We start from the raw sequence: 6,328 nt of genomic DNA on the forward strand, positions 1-6,328 counted from the left end.
AAGGACAGGCAGAGAGCTTCATGTTATCCCAGAGGCTTCAGTTTGGCACCATCCCCACTGTTGATGCTCTGACTGTTGTTTTTGTTGTCCATCTGGTCCTGTCATCCATTTGCAGGCCCATTCGCTTCTCTGGACTCAGTCCTTCCCTTTTTCATCTGCAATTGGTCTCAACTACTCAGCTTCAATCTTAAAACTCTGATCCATAGTGGCATGACTGCCAACAGCAACAATTTCTCCAAAGATTCTTTTGTCTCATTTATCACAAGGGCCCATTTACATATCCATCTATCAACCTGCTTGCTTTTGGGGAACTTCTGAGACCTCTTGAGCTCTCTTAACCATTTGTATTATTGCATAACTACATGTACTGTGTATTGTAAAATCTGAGAATTAATCAGTAGTAATAAAATTAGAATAGAAAGAGGTAGATGTGTTCAACTCAGCCAGAACTCTCAAGGAAAATCTGACAAATTACTGACATTGAAACCCTAGGCCTTTAGGAATTTGTTGTGATTTAATAAATTGTGACATTGAGGAATGACACAAATGTGTTCATTCCTGACATAGCACCCTCATGACTGACCATAGGATATAGAGCATCTTTAGCAGTTTTCATAATTGAGCAGTAGATTGGTAACAAGCAATAGATTGTAATAATCATTTCTGAGACTACCATTTTATTAAAAAGAAAAAAAACAGTACAAAATGACAGGGGCATGTATAAGGCCATTTCACAAATTCCTAGATATGCCATTCTACCCTCAAAATTCATTTAATGATTGATTTGATTGACTTTCTTTTTAAATGAAACTCAATTTAGCAACTCAAAGAGATTAAAACCAAATCTAACATTATACATTCCAAAGATGTATTATTTCATTGGGAAAATGGGGCATGTCTTAGTTTCTTTTGTTAAATCATTGTTTTTCTAAAAGTGGGTATTTGTACATACTATAAGAAAAGTGCAATTCATAACATACGAAGATCTTCAACCTGAGTTTAAGTATTTTGGGCAGTGCTAGTTGGTTTCATGCTTAGTAATAGCAAGTGCAATGCAAAATTCTCCCTTTTCATTTTCAAAACCAAATATGCAGTGAAGTTATGCAAGGAAATACTACATCCCTGGCTTCCTGAAATGATTGTATTTGATTTTGGATAAATTTAAGTCATTCATTATGCTTTCAGAAACCTTTTACTACTGACACATTTATCACAACCCCACATTCATTGATGAAACGACATTTGGGATTATAGTCACAGTATAAAAGGTGGGCACCAGGTACCTTTGCCCTTTCCTTGATAGGGTTGGAAATCCAAGCCACACTATTGGTTAGAAATAATAGCTTCAGAGCCCTTACAAGTGGATACTCTGAACTGTTGGCACCTTAGCAATTTCAGCATTGAATTCTCCATACCCGAATTAGTATACTTCAAACAATTAACAATCCCTATGAGAGAACATAAAAAATACAACATCAAGCATGGCTCATTTTCTGGGGCTAATCCAGAACTCACCCTGCCTGGATAATAGTAGAATTTTATTATAAGAATAGTAAAATATGTCTCAAAAATAAGTATGTTCACTTGACTTATGCATTATCAATTTATAGAATTAATTTCTGAAGATTAAAATTTTACATGTGATTGAAGTTAGTATAAAGCTCTCCCCACAGGATGCTTCTGGTTTATTTCTGATTCTTAGTACACCAGCTCATCACATCTCATTATAAAAGGGATCAGGTTTGGGGAACATAGTCATATATAACTCTAGGAATTAAGTAATACATTGAATTAGTTGGTTGGATACAAAATGTTATAGAGTCAAAACTTGTTCTCTGTTAAGACTAAAGTTTATATTTCTATTAATTTTTTCTTTCTGGATTTCATTAGGTGTGATTACCTTCCCAATAACCTACTTCATGCATGTGTGAGTTACATATAACAATATAAATTATTTGTTATCTGTGTATTGAGATAATGTGCTGTGTAATTAAAATTAAAATAAGAACTTAACAAGGAGAAACAGTTCTTTTGTTTTCTAATAAATGAAGTGAATTGGTTGCATGAGTATTTTCAAGTAAGAAATACAAAGTGATTAGAGTGACGTCAAGTCATGTCATCTGCATTAATATAAAGTATGAATTTACCAAATTTGAAATTTTAATATATTAGCAAATGAACTAATAACAAGAACTTGTGACTTTTAATCCAAATAATCAAAACATTTGAAAACTACTGAAATATACAAGGAAAATGAGAATAAAAGAAAATGTTAAGCAAAGAAACATTTACAATTTCAAATAATTACAAAGAAGACATTTCTAAGAAGCAGGCCCTTTGAAACTCCAGTAATTAGATGACCATAGTGAAAGAATCAGGAAGCAAAGAGACAAAATTGCTGTATCTGATTTAAATGAGGGAAATCATATTGATGAAAAGGTTTGGAAAGAATGTTTTACTGTAATTTTGCATACATAGAGAACAGAATTCATTGTGATGCTGTATTTGCTTAGAGATATAAACTGTTGAGTTTAGAAAAAGCACTTAAGAGAAAATATTTTGAAGGAACCCAGAAGAGGATTTCAAAAATACTCCTGTAGATAAAGTTCTATGTCCTTGGATGCAATGGAAGAACACGCCTCTTAAATCTAGCCTTGATATTAATGGGTCAGCAACATGAAGTCCAAAACAACACCCATTCCTACTTCCCGCTCTTTACTTCATGGGGCAGTAGAAGGACAACTGTGTCACAAGATCCTTGTGACTGTTTCCAGACCAGGTCAGGAGTAGACGCCTGGCTTTATCTAGTTTCCCACTCCAGGCTAGCTCTTTCCCCAAAGGTTATTTGTGACAAAATAGTTTGATTTTTCCTTACTCACTCAGAACTGTTAACTGTGGAATAGCTCTAATAGCTGAAACTTATAGAAATGCATGTTTTCTAGTGTTATAATGATAGAGCTTTGAGAAGTAATATAATTTTATTCCTATATCTATTCAATGGAAATCATTTTTATTTCTGTCAAGGGCCAGGGAGTACTATAGAACCAGGGAGTACTATAGAACCAGGGAGTTAAGAATATGGCAGACATCATTCCACATGGAGGGATACTCCCTCAGCTTAGACAGGAGGCCTGGTGGGGCAGGGGAAACCAGGAAGGTACAGGAACTGGGACTGACATGTAAAACAAGCTTGTTTCAAATTTGAATTTAAAAAAAACTAAAAAAAAATATGGCATGTAAGGGGTACGATTTTTCTGCCCACCGCCTGGTATTGTCCTGCAGCCGCGCCAGCCCCAAATGATACACAGAGACTCTGTATTTGATACAATGCTGTTGGCCCGGTTGCTTGTTTCTTATCAGCTAGCTCTGCCTTAATTATTAACCCATTTCTGCTGATCTATGTATTTCTCTTACCGGGGAGCTGGCAGCATACTGCTTTCTTCAGACTCTCCATCTTGACTCCTCCTTACTACTTCCTATTTCCTCCTTGTCTCCTAGTCCCTCCTATCTTCCTTTCCTATTGGCCAACAGTGCTTTATTATTAACCAGTATGAGAAACATATATACATAATGGCATCTCCCATCATCTCCTCTTTTCTGTTTAAATAAAAAGAAGGGTTTTAACCTTAACATAGCAAAATATATCACATAACAGTTATCAAATAAGAATCACAGTTAACATTATTTAGTCCATTAACATTTAGCAAGATTTAAGAAAATATTCCATCATCTATCCCATCTTTGTGTCTAAAGTCTAACTTATCTTTAATACTAAGAAAACTATAACCTTAACTATCTGTCTTCAACTCCCTCAAAGACCACAGAAGGATAATATGTAAACTCTAGAAATGACAGAGACATCTTGCCTTCTCAGTCACCTGAAGTTCTTCTGTAATCTTTCATCTTCTGCCCATAGGCCATAGTGTATCTTGCAGACTCTTCAGCAAAGCAGGAAACTTTAAACTGTCTTCTTGTATTGGCAGTTTGTCAGTCACTTTTCTCTGTGTCCTACAGACTGTCTGGCAGACTCTTCCATGAAGCAGGAACTCTGTAGCAATGTCCATCTTGAATCAGCAGTAACTTTTCTGTGGGACCTGCATGTCCAGTTTATATAGCACAAAGTCAAACTGTCTGGACAAGAGCAGTATCTTGTCCAAATGGCTAGTCTTGCCATATTGGAAGTAAACTCCATAAAGTCTTTCTTTAATGTCCATCTTCCTTTCTGATGCAGGTGGTGTTACCAGGAGCATTTATGTCTCATTGTCAAGTAAAACCCTAAACCATTTTAAATGCCATATTCTGTAGGTCTTTGAAAGGTTTGAAGAATTCCTATCTATCTTAAATACATCTTGTGTATCTTAAAAACCCGAACTAAATCTTTGAAAGGTTTGAAGACTTTCTATCTATCTTAAATACATCTTGTGTATCTTGAAAACCCTAACTAAATCTTTGAAAGGTTTGAAGACTTTCTATCTATCTTAAATACATCTTGTGTATCTTGAAAACCCTAACTAAACACTAAGCTTTGACTATCATAGGTAATTATATATAATCTGTACTACATTATACTTTACATTTCTAAATGAGCTATACAAACAAGAGGCGAAATATACATATGACAAAATTGACTTAAATTGTATCAATAAATGAAAATCCATTCCAAAATGAAGTATTCATATCTATACCATAATCCCCTTTTTTACCTTTAAAAAGTTATTGGTTGTGATCATTAACCATTTATAACCAACCCCATTTAAATGAAAACAAATATTTATAAACAATATTTGGGAATTTGGGCGTCGTTCTTTCCAAACTACTTCCTGCTGGTAGGGGGCGCTGTCATGGGGATCCTAAGAAGATGAAGAAATTCTGGCTATAAGTCAGTAAGGCTGCTTTGTCCAAGCTGTTTTGAATGTTGGATCACCAGCGACTCTGTTTCAGGGGGCCTGGCTTGATCAAACCACATTAGTCTGCAAGGAATCCACAGGTTTTCATTTTCTGTGGAAACAAAAATAGAAATTCTTTTCCCCAGTAACTTGTCCTTAGACTTAAATTTTTGAGTCAAAGCATTTTTAAAATATATAAATTGAATTAATCCAGCAGCATTTCCTTTATCAGTTGTTGTTATTTTCTCGGCAGTCAAACAATGCAGAGACAACACAATAGCATACAGTAACCAGATTCACTCTGTGCTTTTCATCTTTACGTGGCTTTATTATTACTCTGTTTATTTTACTTTTATTTTTTCATTTTTTGACTGTGTAACTCTTATCTGTCCTGGAATTTACTCAGCATACCAGGTTTACTTTGCAAATCACAGAGATCTGCTTGCCTCTGTCTCTTGAGTGCTGGGATTAAAGGCATTTGCCACCACACCCAGCTCCTCTCTGTCTTTTTAAGACCATTTTTTTTTTTCTCTCCCAAGCCTACGTATTTTTTTTTTTTTTAAACACACTGTAAACTTTTAGTACTTTTTCTTAATGTGAATCTGTCTTTACTGTAAATCTTTATCTTTTTCTGGCCATGAGTCTTTATCTGTTTTAAACAACAACATTGTTAAAATGAAAGTCATAGTTGTTTCTGCCATGGTTTATAAAAGATGGCGGCGGCTATTTTACCGCCAGCACTGAAAGCTGTGCTCACTGCCTTGGTCTGCATGCTGCCGGCTAGGAGATGTGGTCGCTGCCATTGCCAGCTCTGATACACACCAATAAATTGTTAGCAGTGCTTTTTTAAAGCCTTGCGGTTTTTTGCCGCTTATGCTGAGTCAGGAATCTTCCCTTAAAGGAGCCGCTCAATCTGCTTGTCTCTCGCAAGTCAGAGTCCAACCGAGAAAAATGCTGTTACCAAAACCTTGCTTGTCTCTGTTCTTTTGTTTCTAAAACCCTTTTTTAAGCTTTTGTTAAATTTTAAGTGTAAGTTCTTATTAGCCACGTGGGCGCCATTTGTAAGGGGTACGGTTTTTCTGCCCGCCGCCTGGTATTGTCCTGCAGCCGCGCCAGCCCCAAATGATACACAGAGACTCTGTATTTGATACAATGCTGTTGGCCCGGTTACTTGTTTCTTATCAGCTAGCTCTGCCTTAATTATTAACCCATTTCTGCTGATCTATGTATTTCTCTTACCAGGGAGCTGGCAGCATACTGCTTTCTTCAGACTCTCCATCTTGACTCCTCCTTACTACTTCCTATTTCCTCCTTGTCTCCTAGTCCCTCCTATCTTCCTTTCCTATTGGCCAACAGTGCTTTATTATTAACCAGTATGAGAAACATATATACATAATGGCATCTCCCATCAATGGCAAACATTACAAATTTTTAAATTTAGA

This window comes from Phodopus roborovskii, unplaced genomic scaffold, assembly GCF_943737965.1.
Source record: "Phodopus roborovskii unplaced genomic scaffold, PHOROB, whole genome shotgun sequence".
Classification (NCBI taxonomy): Eukaryota; Metazoa; Chordata; class Mammalia; order Rodentia; family Cricetidae; genus Phodopus; species Phodopus roborovskii.